We start from the raw sequence: 16,420 nt of genomic DNA on the forward strand, positions 1-16,420 counted from the left end.
GCCTGTGAAGAAGTTTTCGAAGGCAGAAACGGAGAGCAAATTATCAGGAGATTTCTGAAAGGTCGGAGAAGATCCACACAGCAAGTCTGCTTACGAGGAAACAGCTTTGCAAAGTGGGTAGCGGGGCGGTGACTGAGACGCTCTTTTATTCACATTCACACAAAAGGAATTCTTACCGCTGTGATTGGTGCCAATATAGGCGCATTCATCCTTACACCAATCACAGAGCATACTGTACTTTTGAATGTGAATAAAAGAGCGTCTCAGTCACCGCCCGCTACCCACTTTGCAAATCTGTTTCCTCGTAGGCAGACTTGCTGTGTGGATCTTCTCCGACCTTTCAGAAATCTCCTGATAATTTGCTCTCCGTTTCTGCCTTCGAAAACTTCTTCACAGGCCATACTGTTCCAGCTCATTGACACAGTTTCGTCATACAGTATTTGACCGGTAATTCTTTCATTTACGGTTTACAATTATTTATATACTGTACGTAAATGATGAATGTCCCTGTGCATTGCTCCATGGCCTGTACAACTTATCCCGGTGTATTTTAAAATGTATACCATCTCTCACTCCATATCCGAGCGCTGCCACGTGCTGGGAGTTCACGGTCGGCGGCCATTTTGTCAGGTTGCTAAGCGATCCAGCTCGGTATACCGTAATGTGCATAGACCTCGCTTATCCCAATGTAATTGAGCTAGGGGATTGTGACGCTCCTTCAGCATTGCCCCCTGAACTGTGAAATGTATGCCATATTGTATCTCACTACATATCCGAGCGCTGCCACGTGCTGGGAGTTCACGGTCGGCGGCCATTTTGTCAGGTTGCTAAGCGATCCAGCTCGGTATACCGTAATGTGCATAGACCTCGCTTATCCCAATGTAATTGAGCTAGGGGATTGTGACGCTCCTTCAGCATTGCCCCCTGAACTGTGAAATGTATGCCATATTGTATCTCACTACATATCCGAGCGCTGCCACGTGCTGGGAGTTCACGGTCGGCGGCCATGTTGTCAGGTTGCTAAGCGATCCAGCTCGGTATACCGTAATGTGCATAGACCTCGCTTATCCCAATGTAATTGAGCTAGGGGATTGTGACGCTCCTTCAGCATTGCCCCCTGAACTGTGAAATGTATGCCATATTGTATCTCACTACATATCCGAGTGCTGCCACGTGCTGGGAGTTCACGGTCGGCGGCCATGTTGTCAGGTTGCTAAGCGATCCAGCTCGGTATACCGTAATGTGCATAGACCTCGCTTATCCCAATGTAATTGAGCTAGGGGATTGTGACGCTCCTTCAGCATTGCCCCCTGAACTGTGAAATGTATGCCATATTGTATCTCACTACATATCCGAGTGCTGCCACGTGCTGGGAGTTCACGGTCGGCGGCCATGTTGTCAGGTTGCTAAGCGATCCAGCTCGGTATACCGTAATGTGCATAGACCTCGCTTATCCCAATGTAATTGAGCTAGGGGATTGTGACGCTCCTTCAGCATTGCCCCCTGAACTGTGAAATGTATGCCATATTGTATCTCACTACATATCCGAGCGCTGCCACGTGCTGGGAGTTCACGGTCGGCGGCCATTTTGTCAGGTTGCTAAGCGATCCAGCTCGGTATACCGTAATGTGCATAGACCTCGCTTATCCCAATGTAATTGAGCTAGGGGATTGTGACGCTCCTTCAGCATTGCCCCCTGAACTGTGAAATGTATGCCATATTGTATCTCACTACATATCCGAGCGCTGCCACGTGCTGGGAGTTCACGGTCGGCGGCCATGTTGTCAGGTTGCTAAGCGATCCAGCTCGGTATACCGTAATGTGCATAGACCTCGCTTATCCCAATGTAATTGAGCTAGGGGATTGTGACGCTCCTTCAGCATTGCCCCCTGAACTGTGAAATGTATGCCATATTGTATCTCACTACATATCCGAGCGCTGCCACGTGCTGGGAGTTCACGGTCGGCGGCCATGTTGTCAGGTTGCTAAGCGATCCAGCTCGGTATACCGTAATGTGCATAGACCTCGCTTATCCCAATGTAATTGAGCTAGGGGATTGTGACGCTCCTTCAGCATTGCCCCCTGAACTGTGAAATGTATGCCATACTGTATCTCACTACATATACGAGCGCTGCCACGTGCTGGGGGTTCACGGTCGGTGGCCATTTTTAGTGTGCATAGAACTCGCTTATCCACATAGGCCCCTGTGTTTTTAACTACTATATTGAGATGCACATTTCTAGGCCTACAGTATTTAATATACAGTAAGCAGCATTGTTGTTAGGCAATAATTGAAGAATTTACATACAGTACTGACATGTACTGTATGTAATGCTTGTACATCATGTCAGTCGACCCTTATGCTGTACACTACTGTAAGTCTCACAGGGCCCATGCACTTCCAAGGAGGGTTATTTACTGTACTGTATCTGTTTCATACAGGAAACTAATTGCAGTCCATAACACTAATATTAAGCCCACTCCATTATCCACTCCTCCCCTGTGTATTAAACACCCCCTACCACCCTGGAAGTCATGTACCAGGGCCCCTTCATTCAGCACAATGCCCCCTTCTACAGTTTAGTGTTCTCCTTCCTGCCCCATCTGTGCAGTAAAGGAATAATTAGCAGAAATTATTTCTCCAGGTCCTACTGTACATACTGAGCGAAAGATAGAACCCCCCCTATCCCCCGCGGAGCATCAAAGCTGCCGCTGATAGCTCCCCCCACCCCTTCCGCTGGTGAGTGGGTAGGGGCCCCAGTGCATTGCTGTGTCCAGGGGCCCACACTGCTGTTAAGATGGCTCTAGTAATTGAGCTAGGGGATTGTGACGCTCCTTCAGCATTGCCCCTGGACTGTACCATACTGTATCTCACTCCATATCCAAGCGCTGCCACGTGCTGGGAGTTCACGGTCGGTGGCCATTTTGTCAGGTTGCTAAGCGATCCAGCTCGGTATAACGTAATGTACATAGACCTTGCTTATCCCGGTGTACTACAGGTATGTGCAGTAGTACTGAATGATTGCTATCACTTGTGGTGAAACACCTATCTTATCAAATACAGTAACTACTGTACAGTATAGTTGTTCGCACAGGTGATGGTAATCATACTGTATATTTAAACTGAAGTCCGTAACAGAGCATTCTGTCCCTCCTGCAGAGGTTCTTGTTGGGAGGCACAGGGAAAAAAGGCAAATACTGTACAGTATTTGCACTTTACTGTTGTGCACTTTATTTGAAAATGTACAGTTGTTTGCTATTTTTAGCATGCTGTGCTTTACATGTTTTCTTATTGTGGTTTTTATATTTTTAGACAAAAGACAAAGAATGCAGACTACCAGATTTTACGGGAGTGCCAAAACCCACCCATCAGTGGCACAGAAACTTGCTGCATTAGTCCCACAAAAGAAGAAGAAAACTGCCAAGGCGGCTCAGAAAGAAAATGTGGTGAAACCACGAAAAAATGCCAAGGCAAAGAATAATACGTTGGAGATGATATGTGGTGTGGCAAATGATGTAATTGTTCCATCTCCTGCAGATCACAGTGTTCAGCCAATGAATCTGGAAATACCGGTGCTAGAGGACGTGACAAACACGCTGCATCAGGAAGCTTCTTTTTTGGACCATGTAGCCACCCCTGGACAAGAAGACATGACACATTCACCACGAAGAAGGTTGCATTTCACAGATGTGAACACCAAAGTGCAGGACTGCCAGTGTACCTGTCCTGTTTTACTAAAGGAGCTACTCAGTAAGGTGACCAATATGGAGTCAGAAGTTGGTGGACAGGTCAATCAGCTGCAGACCGATGTGGCTGGCCTTAAAGAAGGCATAAAGGAACAGATGGTAGAAGCCATGAAGAAAGTCATTGAACAAACGAGGGAAGAATGGCAAGTTGGAGTTTGCCGCACCATCATTGCAACACACCACCAAGCGGTTCAAGTCAGCGGCCTGGATGACCGAGGCCTGGAGGACCGCAGAGGAGGCCTGGAGGACCGCAGAGGAGGCCTGGAGGACCGCAGCGGACTGGACAAAGTCAGCGGCATGGACGACCACAGAGGAGGCCTGGAGGACCGCAGAGGAGGCCTGGACGACCGCAGAGGAGGCCTGGACGACCGCAGAGGAGGCCTGGACGACCGCAGAGGAGGCCTGGACGACCGCAGAGGAGGCCTGGACGACCGTAGAGGAGGCCTGGGGGACCGCAGCAGCGGACTGGACGAAGTCAGCGACTTGGACGACCGCAGAGGAGGCCTGGAGGACCGCAGAAGAGACCTGGAGGACCGCAGAGGAGGCCTGGACGACCGCAGAGGAGGCCTGGACGACCGCAGAGGAGGCCTGGACGACCGCAGAGGAGGCCTGGGGGACCGCAGCAGCGGACTGGACGAAGTCAGCGACTTGGACGACCGCAGAGGAGGCCTGGAGGACCGCAGAAGAGACCTGGAGGACCGCAGAGGAGGCCTGGACGACCGCAGAGGAGGCCTGGACGACCGCAGAGGAGGCCTGGACGACCGCAGAGGAGGCCTGGACGACCGCAGAGGAGGCCTGGACGACCGTAGAGGAGGCCTGGGGGACCGCAGCAGCGGACTGGACGAAGTCAGCGACTTGGACGACCGCAGAGGAGGCCTGGAGGACCGCAGAGGAGGCCTGGAGGACCGCAGAGGAGGCCTGGAGGACCGCAGAGGAGGCCTGGACGACCGCAGAGGAGGCCTGGACGACCGCAGAGGAGGCCTGGACGACCGCAGAGGAGGCCTGGGGGACCGTAGAGGAGGCCTGGGGGACCGCAGCAGCGGACTGGACGAAGTCAGCGACTTGGACGACCGCAGAGGAGGCCTGGAGGACCGCAGAGGCCTGGACCACAGCAGCGGACTGGGCGAAGTCAGCGACTTGGGCGACCGCAGAGGAGGCCTGGACGACTGCAGAGGAGGCCTGGACGACCGCAGAGGAGGCCTGGACGACCGCAGAGGAGGCCTGGACGACCGTAGAGGAGGCCTGGGGGACCGCAGCAGCGGACTGGACGAAGTCAGCGACTTGGACGACCGCAGAGGAGGCCTGGAGGACCGCAGAAGAGACCTGGAGGACCGCAGAGGCCTGGACCACAGCAGCGGACTGGACGAAGTCAGCGACTTGGGCGACCGCAGAGGAGGCCTGGACGACCACAGAGGCCTGGAGGACCGCAGAGGAAACCTGGAGGACCGCAGAGGAGGCCTGGAGGACCGCAGAGGAGGCCTGGAGGACCGCAGAAGAGACCTGGAGGACCGCAGAGGAGGCCTGGAGGACCGCAGAGGAGGCCTGGAGGACCGCAGAGGAGGCCTGGAGGACCGCAGAGGAGGCCTGGAGGACCGCAGAAGAGACCTGGAGGACCGCAGAGGAGGCCTGGAGGACCGCAGAGGAGGCCTGGAGGACCGCAGAGGAGGCCTGGAGGACCGCAGAGGAGGCCTGGACCACAGCAGCGGACTGGACGAAGTCAGCGACTTGGACGACCGCAGAGGAGGCCTGGAGGACCGCAGAAGAGACCTGGAGGACCGCAGAAGAGACCTGGAGGACCGCAGAAGAGACCTGGAGGACCGCAGAGGAGGCCTGGAGGACCGCAGAGGAGGCCTGGAGGACCGCAGAGGAGGCCTGGACGACCGCAGAGGGCTGGACGACCGCAGAGGCCTGGATTCAAGTGTGCTGTTGCCAGGAACACCAATGATGACCAGCACACCTGCTCACAGGCCACTTCGCAATACATTCGGAGGCTCTCTGAACAATATTGCCCTGGCTGTCATCTCAACTTCCCTGGACGACCATCTGTACAGAGCTTCAAATGGACATATTCAGAAATATGCATATTCTCTGTTCCAGCACCATGTACGGTACGACAAATACTTGACGTGGGCCAATCGTGTGAACTTTGATGGTTCCAAGGGCAAACTTCCGCTGCCCAAAAATCTGGTACATGACATCATGGCTAGGTGTGAACGCCGCGTGAGGATTGGTGATCCAGAAAAGAGGAAGATAAGGGATACCATAAACTCTGTGCTGAGAACGAAGAGGAAAATGACTTGGAAGCTCGACTATGATGAAACCAGATCATTACCTACCTCCTAGCTTCAGCACATCAGCTTCACACAGCTGAAGCTAAAAAATTGTGTCAATGTACCTGTATGACCTGTACATTTTCTGGGGCTGCATGCACTGTGCTGAATCCACTTGGAGCAGCTTGGTTACTCAAAGGGGAGTGCATGAACTTGGCTCACCACATTCCTGGTAATGTAAGGGCCTGTTACAAGTTGCCCCTTTTATTCCTGTTGATTTTTTGGGCGCTGCTGTATCTATCCAGTAGCAGCCGAGTCCATTGTGCTGTGTCCATCTGGGGCCTTGGGCTGCGTTTCCATCCAGGGGCTGCTGTTGTCAGTCCTCTATTCTGGTGTCCGTATGCGACAGTGTTAAAAAGCAAAAGACAAAAACGAAAAATAATTCAAAAAAGCAAAACCTAAAAATAAAGTACAAAAACCATTACCCCGCACCACCACCACAAAAAAATAAATTATAAAAATGTTAAAGTTGATATTGTTACTGTATTTGTGCTGTTACCTTTTGATTAAAGTACCGTACAGTATGTGTGATGTTGGCTTTATTACAATACAGTACAGTATGTGTGATGTTACATGTTCCAAATGATTTTGTCCGTAAATAAAGTGTTTCTTAAAATAAACATGACGTGGTTTCCAATGTTTGTATTCCCAACTTCCTGTACTGTATAAATTAGTACTACTGTATGATGGGAATTCAATTAAGAGTGGTATACTGTATGTAAAACAACTTGGTTAGGCATCTTGCATTTCATATTTTAATAAAAACCACAGGAAACTTCTATTTTTAAAAGTTTATTGAAGAAAAAAAAGGTGTTTTTTTTTAAATAAAGTTTGAAAGTTAATTAAAACAAAAAAGTAGTTTGTTCTTCGTTACATTCTTTTCTTGTGTATATAGATATCTGTGGGGAAAAAAAAAAAAAGTATTAAAGTAAAGACACTCATGTTCATTTGTTTTCCAAGAAAATTTGTGGAACCACACAGCCCAGCAATAAGTCATGCTGGGCTGTGTGGTTCCACAAAAGGCATGCGGTCCAAAGTGAAATAGTGGTGTCAGTGGTCAGCACTTTGACACGCTAACATTTGTGGAACCACACAGCCCAGCAATAAGTCATGCTGGGCTGTGTGGTTCCACAAAAGGCATGCGGTCCAAAGTGAAATAGTGGTGTCAGTGGTCAGCACTTTGACACGCTAACATTTGTGGAACCACACAGCCCAGCAATAAGTCATGCTGGGCTGTGTGGTTCCACAAAAGGCATGCGGTCCAAAGTGAAATAGTGGTGTCAGTGGTCAGCACTTTGACACACTAACATTTGTGGAACCACACAGCAATGCCTGACACACATAAAATGCCTGACACACACAAAATGCCTGACACACACAAAATGCCTGACACACACATGCTGGAGGGAAAACACATGTTTGCCAAACAGTCGACAGCACATGTCGGCCAGATGGCCGACCAAACTTGCTCCAAATCACCCCAAACTGGACAGAAAGCACGCCAGCACACTCAGGAGGTACACCACAGCTAAATTACGAGAGAATTTCATTACAAACAGCCAGATCTTGCAGATTATCTGCCAGATAATTGTATGGTGTACAGTATGCCTATCTTATACAGTAGAAAAAGATACTATACAATGGAGTACAATAACAAACATTTATTAAAAAAAAAAAAAATGTAAAATGATCTTAACAACAAATTAAAAAAGTGGTCCACTAAGAGGTGGACCACCACCCGCAGGAGCAGAACGGCACGCTGCAACTGTTCTGTGGGAAAAAAAGGACAGTATTACAAAACAAATACTGAATACTTTACAGTGTAGTAATGGCAATACAGTACTTTACTCTATATTAGACAATCTTGTTATTTACAATGTACAGTACTGTATTGTCAGTACAGTAAATCAAACACTACTGTATGCTGTCGAGGTAATTTAAACATTGCTTTAGTTTACCTCTTGTATAAGTGGGCTGCTGCCTGCCCGCTTCTGGGCCAGCCCACCTATCTTGCCCCTGTCTGGGGCCCCCATAAATCATTGGCACTATATTGGAGAAAAAAAAACATTTAGTCACATTCAAATACTATACAATTATTACTGTATACTGTAGGTACAGTATTATACTGTATTGCTGGTATTCAAAATATAAAGTACTGTACAAGAGTTTAGCTTCAATAGGTCATAAACAAATTGTCAAAGGAATAAAACACCACAGTACAAATACTGTAGACATTTACTGTATGTATTAGCAGTCATGACATTTCATGACCGCTTCAGAAAAAAGAGGGTTACAGTACTGTAGGTGGTGTTGTAGGGAGTACTATCAATAATAGTGGACTGTACTCAGAGCCAGCCATAAATATTATGATTCCCTAGTCAAGTTTTTGGATGCTGCCCCCTTGCACAGACGCTATTTCCGCCTCTGATCCTGTACCCCTTTCCCAGCACCATCACCCCTCAACCATAGCAGTCCTCATTTTGGTGCTCCTCCAACCTACAGTACTGTATGTTTAAAATAGCAACAGTGTGCACATTCGGTGTGCATCCCAAAACGGTGCATGTTCTTGCTGGGAAGGGGCATGGACACACAGTAATTCCCCAATCTGAAATGACGCCACACAGTACTGCAACTTTATTCACAACATATCATGCAATAGTGTCTCTTATTCTCGTTATGCTTGCTTCGCTCGCCATGCGGTGGGCACGGTGCCTCGCTACGCTCTGCACACTATTATATCAGTAGTCAGGAAAGGCAGCATGCATTTGTGGAGTGAAGAGGGTGAAAAAAGAGAGAAAGTACAGTATGTACTGTAAGGTTATGTCAGAGGGTGTGAAGATGATCAGCTCAGTGTTATACATGTTACAGTAAGTTAGAATACAGTACAGTGCATTATGTATTTATATTTTATTACCAGGTGTCTCCTCCACTGGTTGGCGACGGACTGTAAAAAGATAAAATACAGTTAGTCATATCAGTTTGACTTAAAATAATGTTGGAGAAAAAAAATACTGTAATTACAGTACCAACTATTGCTACTGTACAGTATATTTACCAAAAATGTATTCTGGCTCGTCGTCTGTGGGTAAAAGAGAAGAATATTATAAGATACAGTATACAGTAAAAAGTATAGTAATAGTACACTAGTGTCCAGGCCCAGTGTCAGGTGGGTAAAAAAAGGTATGCTTGTGACAGGCATGGTGATTCCAAGGGACCCCACCGAGACCATCAGAAAATTTGTGAGTGACCCGTATGCCGGTGATTATGACTAGAATAAGGTAGCAACTCTTTTTTCTTTTGAATTATGTATACTGTACAGTACTGTATGTGCATATTGTACAGTACACTTAAAATATTTAGCAGTTACTGTAGTGGTAATTTTTGGGATGACAGTATTAGCATACTGTAAGCATCCAACTGAGGCCCCCAAACAGATGCCGCCACTAGGTACAGTACGTGCCTCTCGTGCCTAATGGGAAATTCATCACTGACAGTATCTAGAGAGATGAATGGAGAGACAGTGACAAGGGGTGAGAGAGAGAGAGAGAGAGAGAGAGAGAGAGAGAGAGAGAGAGAGAAATTGAGTAAGATGGGTGTTTTTTTTAGAACAGGATGTTGTCCATACAGTAGCAACCAATCAAATATTACCTACTGTACTGTATTATTGTCTGTAAGTGTAACTAGATACTGTAAATGTTAATGTGGGATGTGATCGGTTGCTACTGTATGGGCAATATCACCAGTTCAAACAAAAACAATTTTCATCCGATTTCTACGCATTTGCCAGAAAAATCTGATGAAAAGTGCTACTCTGATGGCATCAGATCAATGTCAGTAATAATTCTTACCACTAAATGCATCATCATCATCATCATCATCATCCTCCTCCTCCTCCTCCATGGCCTGTTCCAGTGTAGGGCCTGTGAAAAAAAACATTAATGTGAAAAAAAAAAAGGTTCATTCCAGGAAATACACATACCCTCCAACATGACCCGCCCCACTAGGTACAAAATGCTCTGGTTCTGGACTTCCCTCTTAATTTATTATTGCCATCACCTGTGAAGAAACAGCTTTCTTATCATATAACTAGTTCAACACAGGTGATGGAAATCATAAATTAAGAGGGAAGTCTAGAAACAGAGCAGTGCGGCGGGTCATGTTGGAGGGTCTGCATACAGAAACATAGAATTTGATGACAAATACTGTAAGAACCACTTTGGCCATCTAATCTGCCTCTTTTTTTTAACCTTTTTTTTGCATCAAACCTTATTTGATCCTTATTTCTTTGTAAGGATATCCTTATGTATGTCTCTTCCATGCATGTTTAAATACTGTAGCTCTACTGTTTTAGGCTCTATCACCTCTGATGGGAGGCTATTCCACTTGTCCACTGCACTTTCTGTGAAGTAATTTTTCTTAAAATTCCCCCTGAACCTCGCCCCCCTCCAGTCTCCGTGCACATCCTCGTGTCCTATTGTGTTTGCTTTTGGATTCGGACTTGTTTTGGATCCTGGTGCTTTTTTTCAAAAACCTCTCAAAAACAGCTTAAATCGTAGAATTTGGGGGTATTTTTGATCCTACTGTATAGTGTTATTAACCTCAATGACCATAATTTCCACTCATTTCCAGTCTATTCTGAACACCTCACAATATTATTTGTAGTCCTAAAATTTTCACCGAGGTCACTGGATGACTAAGCTAAGCGACCCTAGTGGCCGGCACAAACACCTGGCCCATTTAGGAGTGGCAGTGCAGTGGCAGACAGGATGTCACTTATAACAATTTTCCCCAAACATCACATGATGCAAAGATAAATAAATAAAAAAAGAGGTGCAAGATGGAATTGTGATTGGGCCCTCCCAACCACCCTTATGTTATATAAACAGGGTCTGCCACACGACTGTGGCTGAAATGACTGGTTGGTTTGGGCCCCCACCAAAAAAAGAAGCAATCAATCTCTCCTTGCTCAAACTGGCTCTACAGAGGCAAGATGTACCGGACTGGACTTACTTAATGGGTGCAGTGAGGTGATGGACATAGAGTCCTGGTCCTCCTCCTCCGCCACCGCCTGTGACAGTGTAGGGCCTGTGAAAGCAAAAATTCCATGAAATATACTTTTGTATTCTGTGTTGAATACAGTAAAGCAAAAATTCAGTCAGGAATTGGAGGAGGAGAGTAGATTTCGCACACAGAGACGAGAATGTCGAGGCCAGAATCAGGGGGTAGTGGAGGAGGGTTAGGATACCGTACCTCACCCTGTTGGGATTGCTGCAATCAGGATGCATCAGGATCACCCTGCTGGTCATGCAAACCCAACCCATTGGTTTAACACAATGTACAGTACAGTACAATACTTTAGTTTACTTACCAAGTTGGGGAGAGGGCTTTTTCTCCCCTTCCTCATCACTGTCAATAATTACTGAGTGGAAAATAAAAAAATATTATAAACAAAATACAGTAGAGTACAGTTACTACAAAATTGCACAGTAGTACAGTGCTACAGGAGGCAGAGATATATTCATAATACAGTAGGAGCAGAATGACTGTCCAGTGGTAGGGGACATACAGTACTGTACTGTGCCTGTATTTAACTCGTGTTGGAGGAGAGGCGATTTCGCACACAGAGGCGAAAAGGGGTCTTCACAGTGAGGGAAATACTGTACAGTACATGTTTGGAATTCCCTGCCTGAAAAGTAATAAAAGTGGACTTGGTCAATACTTTTAAGAATGGGCTTGAGAAAATCCTACTGTACTTACTATACTCCTCCGGCTCAGAGTCCACGTACAGGTAAGTGACATCTGTGTTGAATATAAAAAAAACAAAAAGAAAAGTCAATGGGATTTCTGCAATCAGGATACCGCTGTCGGTCACTTGACTGCTGGAATCCTGACCACTGGTCACGCAAACCCAAGCCATTGGTACTGTTAATAAATCAATGAATGCAGAATGTAGAGTACTGTACAGTAGATTACAATTCTTACCAGGCTGGCCTGAAGGCTCCCCCATTTCCTCCTCCTCCTCCTCGGTATCAATAACGAGGCGGTCTGTGTGTACAAGATAACAAGTATTGTAAAATAAAAAAATTACAGTAATACTGTAGGAAACTAGTGTGTCTGTAACAAAAATAATGATTACCACTTCCAGAGCTCTGCTGGTCAGACGGTGTTGGTGGTGGTGGTGGTGGTGGTACTGTGAGAAAAAACAACAGTGCTGTAAGTGAAGCTGTCAATTGGAAACATGTACTGTACAGTATCCAGGACACATGTACAGTAGTGTAACAACGATGACAGTAGCACCAGAATTCTCGTTACACAATACCTGGCAGCGCAGCAGGTGGTGGTGGTGGTGGTGGTGGTGTTGTTGGTACTGTGGGAAAAAAATAACAGTACTGTAAGTGAAGCTGTCAATTGGAAACATGTACTGTACAGTATCCAGGACACATGTACAGTAGTGTAACAACGATGACAGTCACACCAGAATTCTCGTTACACAATACCTGGCAGCGCAGCAGGTGGTGGTGGTGGTGGTGGTGGTGGTGTTGTTGGTACTGTGGGAAAAAAAATAACAGTACTGTAAGTGAAGCTGTCAATTGGAAACATGTACTGTACAGTATCCAGGACACATGTACAGTAGTGTAACGATGACAGTCACACCAGAATTCTCGTTACACAATACCTGGCAGCGCAGCAGGTGGTGGTGGTGGTGGTGGTGGTGGTGGTGTTGTTGGTACTGTGGGAAAAAAAATAACAGTACTGTAAGTGAAGCTGTCAATTGGAAACATGTACTGTACAGTATCCAGGACACATGTACAGTAGTGTAACGATGACAGTCACACCAGAATTCTCGTTACACAATACCTGGCAGCGCAGCAGGTGGTGGTGGTGGTGGTGGTGGTGGTGTTGTTGGTACTGTGGGAAAAAAAATAACAGTACTGTAAGTGAAGCTGTCAATTGGAAACCTGTACTGTACAGTATCCAGGACACATGTACAGTAGTGTAACAACGATGACAGTAGCACCAGAATTCTCGTTACACAATACCTGGCAGCGCAGCAGGTGGTGGTGGTGGTGGTGGTGGTGTTGTTGGTACTGTGGGAAAAAAAATAACAGTACTGTAAGTGAAGCTGTCAATTGGAAACATGTACTGTACAGTATCCAGGACACATGTACAGTAGTGTAACAACGATGACAGTCACACCAGAATTCTCGTTACACAATACCTGGCAGCGCAGCAGGTGGTGGTGGTGGTGGTGGTGGTGTTGTTGGTACTGTGGGAAAAAAAATAACAGTACTGTAAGTGAAGCTGTCAATTGGAAACCTGTACTGTACAGTATCCAGGACACATGTACAGTAGTGTAACAACGATGACAGTAGCACCAGAATTCTCGTTACACAATACCTGGCAGCGCAGCAGGTGGTGGTGGTGGTGGTGGTGGTGTTGTTGGTACTGTGGGAAAAAAAATAACAGTACTGTAAGTGAAGCTGTCAATTGGAAACATGTACTGTACAGTATCCAGGACACATGTACAGTAGTGTAACAACGATGACAGTAGCACCAGAATTCTCGTTACACAATACCTGGCAGCGCAGCAGGTGGTGGTGGTGGTGGTGGTGGTGGTGGTGGTACTGTGGGAAAAAAAATAACAGTACTGTAAGTGAAGCTGTCAATTTGAAACATGTACTGTACAGTATCCAGGACCAAAAAGGGGTCCGGCCAATAAACAATCTGCATCAGAGAAGCAAGATACAGTATGCTTAAAGTATACAGTACTATATACTAGATCGCCAACAAACGTAAATTAACAAACAACTAACACTGGAATTGACCATCCTCATCCCGTAGCGAAGCACGGGTATTCAGCTATCTACAATGTTATTTATACTTTGTGTTTAATATTTACATTTAGTTTTGTAAACAGACATTCTTAACATTAACGGATTGCAGTGAGTTATCTGTGATGGTCAGGACAGGGGGTTGGGACTATAGAAATCACTATGTACTGTACACTACTGTATTTGACAATACTTACCAGCTTGGCGGCGCCTGTCCCGCCTCCTGTGACGTCGTGCTACCAGCCCTGTAAAAATATATATATACACAGTATAATGGCAGCATACTGTACAGCCAATGAAATTCAACATTGACAGCATCTTTATGACATCACAATAAATGGAATTGTTCATTCTAGTACCCTGCACCTAATCACTCAGGAGGGCATAGTGTACTGTACTGTCTTCAAAACTTAAGGGGCACATTTCTAAATGTGACATACAGTACAGTACACTTACAGTATCGCTACAGTACAGTAGGTCCAGGGTATTAGACAGAACACTACCTTTATAGACATTGTAACACACATAAGCATTGCCCTTATAAACATTATGACACACATCAGCATGCAGCCCTCCCACCCTTAACCATCTCAGTACTGTTCATTACATTACAAATTGATTTCATGACAGATGATGCAGTACTCACCTGAATTCATCTTATTCACGTCATGTCACAGTAGTGCAGTTTATTCACGTCACAGTACTGTCCTTGATTCACGTTGTGTCACACAGTAGAGCACCGTATTCACGTCACAGTACTGTCCTTGATTCACGTTGTGTCACACAGTAGAGCACCTTATTCACGTTACTGTACTGTACGTCACAGTAGTGCAGTAGTATATCCACATTACGTCACAAAGTAGAGATCTGCCACAGTCATGAACCTTATAACACATTATGCAAGAGTAATGCACGTCAGAACACATTAGGCCACTGTAACATCCCTTAGAATAATTTCTGCCAAAGTAACATCCCTTAGAACACTGTACTATCTGAAACACAAATTTCTGCACACTGCACGACACACTGCAATTAAACCACACAATGCACTGCACGACTGCATAGTGTATGCACTGCGTGATATGACAAACTGCACATTTCCCTGCAAAATATGATACAATGTACACTACACAAAAAACTGCAATTACCACATGTGTATACAGTACACTGCACGACAGTGCTGGCCCTAGCCAGATACAGATACAGCCGCAGTCACGCAAAATATAGGCATGCCGCATATCATTTTAATCAGCAGAAGCTGCTGGTGCCCCTAAGCATAGCAAATGCCCTAGGCATTTGCCTACTGTAGTTTGCCTATGCCTAAGGCCGGCTCTGCTGCACGATGTGATTCACTATGCATTACACTCACTGCACAATACCATATACTGAATGTACACTGCATGACACGCTGCAATTACGCAGCACGATACACTGTGATACATTGCATATACTGTACACTGCATGATACTGTACACTGCACAATCGTAGACCACGTGGATTGTAAAGAACTACTGTATATATACACAAGTTTAAAAAAATAACAATTGTTTTTGTAAAACGCATGTCGATCTTTTTCCATGTCAACTTAACGACCATGTCAACCTACAGTAACTGGTGTCAACCAATTTCAAAAGCCGCACCATCTAGGTCCACGCCAAAAAACAAATTGACCTTTTGACCCGGGTTAATGTTTGGTCCTTGTTTAACCATTTGTTTACCACAAATACTGTACAGTGCTATATAGACCGGATACCTGCTGCTACAGCAGCCCCTGCTATAATGTACTGTACCTGTAACTACAGTAACTTAAAGTACAGTAATCTACAGTAATGTACTGTACTTACAATCCCTTATGGCCTGCAGGCGTCGTGGGGTCCTCCTCACGAGGTCGCTCCATCTCCTCTGGAGAGACCTCACCGTTCTCCTCCGGTTGTAGGTCCGGAGGATATCCCTGCTGGCCCTCCTATACGCTATCACTTTCTCCTCGTTGCTGGCGAGAGTTCTGTCCCGCCAGCGAACGAGGAGACGCAGCTCACCCAGAGCATAGGGACGGTCCCGTGCAGCAGCCATAACCGTCCTTATGCTCAATGAGCGTCTCAGACGTCGTGCGCCTCAGACGTCGTGCGTCTCAGACGTCGTGCGGTCCAGGCATTCAACGTACAGTACTGTAGTTACTGTACTTTGTGACAGTTTCCCTTAGTTTTAAATATGCCCTTTCTTTGACCACAGTATTTTCCACTGTCTTGCCCTACGCCCTTCCCTCCTGGGAGCCTTCACAGGTCTTATGCAATACACAAATACCGAAGATGCACAGTCCGTCAGAATACACTCATTTCATTCCCGCTGTTTAGGTGCATTTAGCGTAAAGAATCGCTCCTGCAGATGTACTTTGATTTATGTGAAATCTGTGTGCATCCTTCCATTGACTGTCTTACAGTGTAAATAAAAGAATACAGTGCATTATTACAGAAAAAAAAAAAAAAAAAGAAAGAAAGCACATCAGGTCTCGAA

At 46.2% G+C, this 16,420-nt stretch overlaps 1 long non-coding RNA gene across 1 annotated transcript; it reads right to left on the reverse strand.

Moving 5' to 3' along the window:
- Positions 1–11,086: 11,086 nt before the first annotated feature.
- Positions 11,087–12,270, reverse strand: LOC134928838 (uncharacterized). Its single transcript, XR_010178050.1, has 5 exons — positions 12,214–12,270; positions 12,060–12,122; positions 11,835–11,876; positions 11,446–11,496; positions 11,087–11,162 (listed from the first exon to the last, which is right to left on the reverse strand). It is a non-coding gene; the product is annotated as an uncharacterized LOC134928838 (long non-coding RNA).
- Positions 12,271–16,420: the final 4,150 nt, after the last annotated feature.

This window comes from Pseudophryne corroboree, chromosome 5 (assembly GCF_028390025.1).
Source record: "Pseudophryne corroboree isolate aPseCor3 chromosome 5, aPseCor3.hap2, whole genome shotgun sequence".
Taxonomy (NCBI): domain Eukaryota; kingdom Metazoa; phylum Chordata; class Amphibia; order Anura; family Myobatrachidae; genus Pseudophryne; species Pseudophryne corroboree.